Genomic DNA, 10,057 nt, shown 5'->3' with positions numbered 1-10,057 from the left:
AGCCGCTGGAGAGGACGCGGAGACCACGGTAAAAAGCTTCATCAAAACCCACCTGAAGCTGCCGGAGGACATGGTGAAGAACATCGTCTTCGATAGGGTGCATCGCCTCGGCCCCATTCGGGCTACGGCCGGGAGACCACGTCCTATCGTGGCCAAATTCGGCCACTTCAAACAAAAACAACATGTGAAAAGCCGCGGCAGGGAATTAAAGGAACGGACTTCAGCGTGAACGATCAGTTCCCCAAAGAGATCCTGGAACGACGCAGGGTCCTCTTCCCACTTCGACGCGGCTTCATCCAGAAAGGCTCCCGCGCTGTCATCGCTGTGGACCGGCTGTACGTGGACGGACAGCTCCACCGCGACCCCAACATCACTCCGTGGCTGTATTAACTTCAGACCAGATAAGAATCCGCTACACCCTTTCCCTATCCACTCACACTAACTTGGATTAACATTTGTTTAACTTACCGGTATCAAATCACATCTTAAGTGTGATTTCATAGCAATATTAACACCGTCACTCTCCGTCAGTGATTTAATTGGAATGTTTACGTTTTCTTTTCTCTCTTCTCGTTTTTTTTTTTTTCCTCTCTTTTCCCCCTCTTGTTTTTATGCTGCTCACCCTCGTCCTTGGTTTCTTTCTTTATTTCTTTCACTGCTTCGATCACCTGCTTCCACACTCTTCCACAAACAACATCATTTATTTCGACACTTACTCACTGCACGATCACGCACAGTCATGCGCTCAACGGCAGCACATTTACATCAGTCAGACAGCGCACACAGACCTACAGGATACACACACTTAAGCCAAGCATACTCATATTAGTAAATATGCAAACACATAGTCAGACTCGGGGAGCATCTCGCCACACATTTTTTCTCTCTCTCCCTCTCCTTATTTATGAACAAGTGATATATTCTCTCCACCTGTCTAAGCGACACACACAGAGTACACCCCTAGTTATGCACAGACATCTATGGGTGCACTAAGATTCGTTACATGGAATGTAAATGGAGCTGGCTCCAGAGAAAAGAGGTTAAAAATATTTGACCAACTCAAAAAACTACAGGCAGATGTTGTCCTTTTACAAGAGACCCACAGACCTCTTAGAGGTTCGAATGAACTTAAAACACCTGAGTTTCCTAATGTGTTCTCAGCCTGTTATAATTCTAGACAAAGGGGAGTAGCAATTTTAATTCATAAAAAAATTAATTTCACAGTACTCGATACAGTTATAGATCCAGAGGGCAGATTCTTAATCATTAAACTATCTATACTTGATAAAAATCTATGTATTGTAAGTGTATATGGTCCAAATGTTGATGATCCCTCATTCTTTCACGGTTTTTTCAGTGCACTCTCTGAACACTTAGATGGCACACTTGTGCTTGGAGGCGACCTCAACCTTGGACTGAATGAAGAAATGGATAGGCTCAATACAGCAGGAACTCAGCGTAATTGGCAGTCCACAAATATAATCAAACAGTATATGAGCGACTTTGGCCTTTGCGATGCATGGCGCTCCCTTCACCCCACCAGTAAGGAATATACTTTTTTCTCACATGTTTATCACTCCTACTCTCGTCTGGATTATTTTTTGGTCAGCAGCTCACTGCTGAGCGACATTTCAGACATTGAGATTCATCCTATAGCTGTCAGCGATCATGCTCCTGTATCTCTAACACTAATGCACAAGAATAATACTATGCCAAGTAAAAACTGGAGATTTAATACATCACTGCTTAATGATGAAGACTTTATTAAATATTTTAAAAAAGAGTGGACTTCATATTTAGACTTTAATGACACTCCCGGAACATCAGCTTCTGTTTTATGGGAAGCAGGGAAAGCTGTGATGAGAGGTAAAATAATTTCTTTCTCATCACATAAAAAGAAAAAAGAAAACAAAAATATTCAGGAATTAGAAAAAAACATCAAATCACTAGAAGAAGCCTACGCGTCCCACCAAGATCAGGAAACATTGAACAAAATACGCAAAACAAAACTAGAATTAAATGAGATAATTGATAGAAAAACAAAATTCTTAGTACAAAGACTACGCTTACAAAATTATGAACATAGTAATAAATCCGGTAAATTTCTAGCAAACCAGTTAAAAATAAATAAAGAAAAAACAACTATATGTGCTGTTCAAGATTCATCTGGGAACACAATATATGAACCGAAACAAATAAACAACATTTTCAGGGATTTCTATAAAACGTTGTATTCACCACAAATAAACCCATCTAAAAAGGAAATTGATCAATTTTTAGACAACATAACTCTCCCAAAATTATTAGAATCTCAAGCAATGGCACTGGATTCGCCACTGACATCAGGTGAACTCCAGGAAGCCCTGATAAATATGTCCAATAATAAGGCTCCAGGTCCAGACGGCTTTCCTGCAGAATTCTACAAAGAATTCTGGACGATTCTAGCACCAGTTTTTTACAGAACGTTGTTAGAAATCAAAGAAAAGGGCAGACTTCCATCAAATATGAATTCTGCAAACATTAATCTCCTGCTAAAACCAGGCAAAGACCCTGTATATCCCTCAAGCTATCGTCCAATATCCCTTATTAATGTAGACCTCAAAATAATCTGCAAAGCTCTCTCGAAGAGACTAGAGAAAATAACCCCCCTCTTAATTCATCCTGACCAAACTGGTTTCATAAAAGGTAGGCACTCATCAACAAATACACGTAGATTACTTAATTTGATAGACTACTCATACAGTAAAAACCTTGAAACTACAATATTTTCCTTAGATGCAGAAAAAGCGTTTGACAGAGTTAACTGGAAATTTCTATTTGCAACTTTACACAAATTTGGTTTTGGATCTTCTTTCATCAACTGGTTAAAAATATTATATAATTCCCCAACAGCTTGTGTCAGAACAAATGACCAGACATCCTCCAGCTTATGTCTCCTGAGGGGCACCAGGCAGGGATGCCCACTCTCCCCTTCACTGTTTGCAATTTTTATCGAACCACTAGCAGCAGCAATTAGACAGAATTCAGCAATTAAGGGCATAAAATGCAAGAACGTAGAACATAAAATCAGCCTTTATGCTGATGATGTGTTACTCTTTCTCCAAAATTCACAAACCAATATCACTGGGGTGATTGAATTGATAAACTCTTTTGCAAGAATATCAGATTACTCAATTAACTGGTCAAAATCTACAGTCCTTCCTATTAATTGCTGCTTCCATAATTCCTCTTCTACTCCACTGCAATCGGGAAATATAAAATATTTAGGTATTAATATTTCTCCCAAGCTTGCAGATCTAACTAAATTAAACCATACCCCACTTTTAAAGAAAGTAGAAGGTGATCTGGCTAGATGGAAATGTCTACCCATATCACTCATGGGAAGGGTTGCTGCTATAAAAATGATGGTATTACCAAAAATAAATTATTTATTCTCAATGATCCCAACTAAACCGCCGCAAGATTGGTTCAGATCTCTAGATTCATATATGTCCAAATTCCTTTGGAAAAATAAGCCCCCACGTATAAGCTTAAAAACACTACAAAAGACCAAGGATAAAGGAGGATTAGAACTACCTAACTTTCAGCACTACTTCTTAGCCAACAGGCTTCAGTTTATCTCAGGATGGCTAAAACATACCCTCTTAGATGAACCTTGGCTAGATGTAGAACAAGCACTTTGCAATAATCTAGAGATTTCAGATCTACCATTTATCAGCTCAAACATCCAACGACATGAATGCTTCAAAAGCATCAACATCAGCTCTTCTCTGACAGCATGGTGGGAATTTCTGAAGTTGACAGAGTCTTCATTAATCCCATGCAAACGTACACCTATCTGGAACAACCCTGACATATTACAAAACAATAATATGATAAACTTTTCAGATTGGAATGGTAAAGGAATCAAATATGTAGAACATATACTAGAAGGAACAGAATTTATTTCATTTGACAGACTAGTTACACAATATGGGATCAACAAGAAAAGATTTTTAGAATATCAACAAATTAAATCCATAATAAAAAAGAAATTTAAACTGGGTCAAGTTGAACTACAAACACCACCAAGTGTGGTTCAATTTTTTACTCTTAAAACCCCCAAATTACTATCCAAAATATACAGAATGCTTTCTAAAACAGATGAATCAATATCACTTCCTATTGCAAAATGGGAAGCGGATTTATCAGTTAACTTAGACCAAAACTTCTGGTCTCAGATTTGCTTAAAAACCTTTCATCTAATCAGAAATCCCAGTCTTCAATTAATTCAATACAAAATACTACATAGAGTGCACTATACAGGTCATCGGATGTTCAAGATGGGCTTTGCATCTACCAACAACTGCTCACACTGCCAAACCAATTCACCGGACAATTATATCCACGCTCTTTGGTTCTGTCCACCAGTTCAGAAGTTTTGGCGCGAGATATGTGAAGACTTATCAAAGTGTCTGAAATGTAACATTCCAACTTCCCCCTTAGTGTGTTTGTTGGGCAGCTTAGATAATGTCACTTCAGAAAAGAATATAGCCCATATGGTTTTCACTGCTCTATGCATAGCCAAGAAAACAGTCCTCATGAACTGGAAAAATAAAAACAATCTTAATTCTAACCAATATAGAAATTATCTATTAGATTACATTAGTCTTGATACAGCCTCTGCCACCACATCAGATCAATCGCTCTGGGCTCCTCTGATCAGCTCCATCACCTAGTGGGGGTGGGGGGTCATATTTTGGTCTCGCCTTCACTGTTGTGATTGGTGTGGGGGTAGGGTCAGGCTTGGGGCGTCGGGGGGTTCCCCAGGAGCATCTTCCTTGGGGGGCTCAACCCGGGGTAGCGGTCATGGCCAATTAGGGGCTCTGTTGGCTCTTAGGTGACGGCTTCCTCGTGGCTACGTGCAGCGGGGCTAGGGGAGGGTCTGTGCTGACGGACGGGGGTTACTGACCTGGTAGCCTGGCTGCCCCTGGGTGGGTCCGGGACGGGCGTGAGGTTCTGGGGGCGCTCCGGCTCTGGCCTGGGGCCCTGGCCGGGCCTCGGGGGCCTGGGTCCTGGTTGGTGTGTTGCCGGGGTTGTGGGCCGGTGGGTATATGGGGGCACGCCACTGGCGCAGGGTGCCGCCGGTGCGCCGAGCCAGCTGGGGGGCTCTTCAACTGGTGGGGGGGGGGTTGTCACATCTTGCAGGGGCTTTCCTCTCTCAGGAACTCTCTCTGCAAGAGGGGGAGATACAGGAGAGGTGGAGGAAGATCTCAGCCTGGGCGTCTATTGTCTTATGTAGTCTGGAAGATGAGTGGATGATGGGGTGGGTGCAGTTTTCTCTGTTGTGGGGTTGAGTGGACTGCCCCGGGCTCTGTGGGGCCGGGCGGCGCCGCTGCGCTGGGCCCCGGTTCGGATGGGCCTGGGCCCCCCTTCCCTGGTGGGTCGCGGAGTATGGGGGTGCCTACTGGGGTCAGCGGGGGAGCTGGCCCCAGGGAGGGGTCACTTGCTCCTCCCTTCCTTCCCTCCCCATCTCCAGCTGCCTCCCTCTTCCCGCTCCACCACAACCACCCACACATGCAGGGCCTTGGAGTGGGGGTGTGTCACCAGGGTGCAGAGGAGGTAACCCCCCCCCCTCTGTCCCCTTCTGGCTGCCTCTGCCTCAATTTTATCCCGCAACTTAGACATTCACATTACTCACATTCTCATTACACATAAATATAGGATCTTGGGGGTGGGCACGCTACACGGAATCCCAATTACCATCAGGGTGTACACCTCACCCCCGGCGTCGTTGCCCACCTCTCAATTTTAAATACACGTAGACATTGAGGGCTAGCAGGAGGGACTATGCGCTTACCTGCTGCTCTCTGGCAGGTAGCTCCATGCCCTCCTGGGTTTTAAACGCACCTTAGAACACACATACATCAACACTACAATGAGCGGGTGGAGGGAGGTTAGGAGTCTTCTCTCACCCTCGTTCTCTGCTTTCTGCTGGAGCAGGGGGGCTAGGAGGAGGAGTTGGCCGTCCGACTGGGGTCCGGAGTGTGGGGCCTCCCTGCTGCTGCGGAGTCGGGGCGGTCTGCTTCTCCCCACTGCAGGGAAAAGGGTAACACAACCTGGGTCTGGGTGCAGTTCCCCCCTCCAGGGGCAAGGGTACCTAGACCCGGTTCGTAGAGTACGCTTGGGGAGTGTGATTGTGTGTACAGCGTCTCTTTATGTCTGTCTCCACGTTGGTTGAGTGTGGAGTAAGTGCATATGAGAGCATGAGGGTGGGAATGGATGTTTGTATCTGTGTGTGCCTGTATGTCTGTATCTGTATGTCAGGTTGGGTATCAGATGCCACCTCTCTGAGGACAGCTCAGGCCCTCCAAGGTTTGGAGGCCTATCTCCCCCCACCACTTCCCCTGCCGGGGGCGGACTCCCTCAGACGTCGGTGCGTTGGTGGTTCTTTGTGTCCGGGGGTGGGCGTCCGGGTACACACCGGCTCACTCCTTGGCGGCTGCTTATCGGGGCCTGGAGCCTGGGGCTCGCTTGGGCCACTTCGGAGGTGGGGTGCCCCCGGCCTCTCGGCCTGGGGCTCGGTCACTCAGGCACAGCTGGCTGCCGGCGGAGCTCACGGGCACGTCACTGCAGCCCCCCCTGGCTTCTGCTCCGTGGCTGCTGGGTGACCCCTCATCTGGGACTCTCCTCAGCTCTTTCTGGGACAGTGGCGCGGCTGCCCCTCTGTTGGTCTTCCTTGGTCTCTTGTGTTCTGGGGGCCTCTGGATGTCTGGGGTTTTGATCTCCTCCATACCTGCTTCATGCCCTGGAGGACGGGGCAGTGGCCCCCCACACCCTCTAGCAGATCATTACATGAGGGAACCTTTTAAGAAAACAAGCGCGTCCATGCTCACAGGTGTACACACGGGTGATCACACACACAAACTACACCCTTTTTGGCTCCTACCTCAATGCACACTGTGCTGTCGATCTTACGTGCTGCACAATAATGTTTAATATTTAGTATTTACTGTCATATTCCCATATATCATTGTGATGTGGTTTATTGTATTACTCTCGTTTTCTTCTGCTTGTTTTCTTTTTTCTTTCTCAACAGGTGATCCAGGTGATCGATATATGTATTTTTTTTTTTTTTTTTTTTTCTTCTGCTTATTCTGTTGGTTTTTGTTTTTTGCCCTTCTCCCCCGTCCCTCTTCTCAACTGTTTTTCTTCCCCTCTTTCTTTCTCCCTTTTCTTTCCCCCAGTCAAGTCTGTCCCGTATTCAGCAAGTGAAAATAAAATAAAGAATAAAAGAGGTGGTGTGTGCTGCTCCAGCCATCTATCTGGAACTAACCAGGTCCGAACTGGATCCCAAGTTCAGCGTGGCTGCTCAGAACTGCTACATAGTTCCCAGTGGTGGCTTCACTGGAGAGATCAGCCCTGCAATGATCAAGGACTGTGGTATGGACTGGGTGGTCCTGGGACACTCTACAAGGCGCCACATCTTTGGAGAGAGTAATGAGTTCATTGGCCAGAAGGTAGCTCACGCTCAGGAGAATGATCTCGGTGTGATCGTCTGCATCGGAGAGACGCGGGAAGAGAAGGAAAAAGGCATCACAGATCAGGTCATCTTTGCTCAGATGAAAGCCATTGCAGACAACGTAAAGGACTGGAACAAGGTCGTGCTGGCCTATGAGGCTGGGTGGGCCATTGGCACTGGGAACGCTGCCTCTCCTCAACACGTGCAGCAGATTCATGCCAAAGTGAGGGAGTGGCTGAAGAACAACGTGTCTGAGGCGGTAGCCAACTCTGTGAGGATCATCTACGGAGGTTCAGTGAGAGGTGATACCTGCAGAGAACTTGCCGCCCAGAAGGACATTGATGGTTTCATTGTGGGCAAAGGCTCCCTGAAGCCAGAGTTCATTGACATCATCAACGCCAAGGCATAAAATGTGGACAACTGCAGTGTGATTGGATTAGAGTCCAACTCCATTCAGACGGTTCAGTTCTGCATCCCTCTCTCTCACCACTTAGTCCTCTTTCCCTTTTTCATTTAAAGTATTTGTGATGATGACATTCCCTCCTTTTCCTTTATTATTTATTTTTTTTTAATTTGATTATATATTTTGTCACAAAGACATGGGATAGGGGTGGAAAGCTGTAAGAAAACATTATAAATATAAATGACTTAAAGACTAAAAAAAAAAAAAAAAAAAAAAAAAAAAAAAAAAAAAAAAAGATATTTCAGTTCTTGAGAGCACCAAGGGAAGTCTTTGGACTCTGGAGCCTCTGGAGGGACTGAAAGCACCAAGACCCCATCTTAATGAATATACATTGCTGCTGCCTATCTTGACCAGGTCTCCCTTGAAAAAGAGGTTTTTAATCTCAGTGGGATCTTCCTGGTTAAATAAAGGTTAGAGAAATACAGCACTGAGCAAATGTGGTGCTAATTTACATTAAAACAAAATCATAAAAAAACAGTAATATTACAGCAGCTGGGCGCCAAAATAATACCAAAAAATCACAGAAAATAACTTTCCCATGAAAATACAGTTATTTTCAGTAATGACAACACAGTTTGTTGCCCTAATTTTACATTTTACATTTTGCCTTTTTCAAGTGCTTTTAAACATTAAATTAGGAACATTTTAATGTGATTAAACAATGAAATTACCTATAAAAAAGGTCAATGAATGCAGCAATATGAATAATAATACTTAAATGTACAGAAATATACAGTTAACAGTTGGTTTAAATAATAACAATGGACTGCATTCATATAGTGCTTTATGAGACCCTCAAAGCGCTTTACAATGCCACTATTCATTCACTCTCACATTCACACACTGGTGGAGGCAGCTACAGTTGTAGCCACAGCTGCCCTGGGGCAGACTGACATATTGCACCATCGCCCCTCTGACCATCACCAGTAGGTGAAGCGTCTTGCCCAAGGACACAACGACCGAGAGTGTCCGAGCCGGGGCTCGAACCGGCAACCTTCTGATCACAAGACGAACTGCCAACTCTTGAGCCACAATCGCCCTAAATAGCAATAATAATAATAATAATAAAAATAATAATAAAAAAAAAATTATATGAATCATTTTATATATTTTTCCAGATATTCAGATATTTGTGAAATTATGATGCATTTGTGAATTATTTTAACAATCTAAATATGCTCATGTACAGACAGATACATTTAACAAACAAATTATGTTTTATTACATTTACAGTGATTTTACTTTAATTTACATTTGAAATGTAAAATCAGTCTATTTATGTAAATGTAATGATATTCTAGAAAAACAGTACAAAACTGTAAAATACTTTTATATTACTTTTTTTTTTTACTGTGGAGGAATACAGTAAGTCAAAAACACCCACTAGCCATATATGGGTACATTTTACTGTGGTGACACCAGTAACACTCATGTTTGCACTGCTGAACTGGGCGATGTGTTTCCTGGTTCAGCTGTTCAGAAAAAGCAAATGTTACCATTATAAAAATCTCTTGTAGCTTTTTTAAGGATACACATACTTTGTGCCACACCTGTCTTTTAAAGCCTCTGATACCACCTGCTGAGCTCATTAGGCTGAATTATTGTTTTCATTGAGGAAAACATTGATGAGTGGCCACAACAAGAGATCGAATTATTGAACATATCAGAGAAGGTCTGGAACAAGGTTAGGCCTCACTGGAGCCGAAATATCAAAATGATAGGAAATGAGCCTGGCTTACTGTGACGTGCAGTTCATCAGAATACAAAAGCCAGAGAATAAAATCAGCTGATCAGCTGCGATTGAAATTAGTTTGATCACACGTCTGCACATCAGCCAGTAGAGACTTTGTATCTGTGGAGTATGAACAGGTAATAAAACTGAATTGTTTGATACTGTGTGTGTGTGTGTGTGTGTGTGTGTGTGTGTGTGTGTGTGTGTGAGAGAGAGAGAATGAAGATTTGTTCTGCCTCCTCCTGTCACGCAGCTCTTTGATCAATCACTGTGCTTGGTGACAGTTGCCATGACAGTTAGTCACATGATCAGAGAGCGCGTTGCAGGTGTGTGTGTCTGTGTGTGTGTGTGTCAGCATTGA

At 43.9% G+C, this 10,057-nt stretch overlaps 1 pseudogene; it reads left to right on the top strand.

The window, feature by feature from the left end:
- The first annotated feature begins 7,284 nt into the window (after nucleotides 1-7,284).
- On the top strand, nucleotides 7,285-8,154 carry LOC146515987 (triosephosphate isomerase B pseudogene; annotated as a pseudogene).
- Nucleotides 8,155-10,057: the final 1,903 nt, after the last annotated feature.

Source organism: Neolamprologus multifasciatus, chromosome 7, assembly GCF_963576455.1.
Source record: "Neolamprologus multifasciatus chromosome 7, fNeoMul1.2, whole genome shotgun sequence".
Taxonomy (NCBI): domain Eukaryota; kingdom Metazoa; phylum Chordata; class Actinopteri; order Cichliformes; family Cichlidae; genus Neolamprologus; species Neolamprologus multifasciatus.
This window is presented reverse-complemented; position numbering and strand designations above follow the sequence as displayed.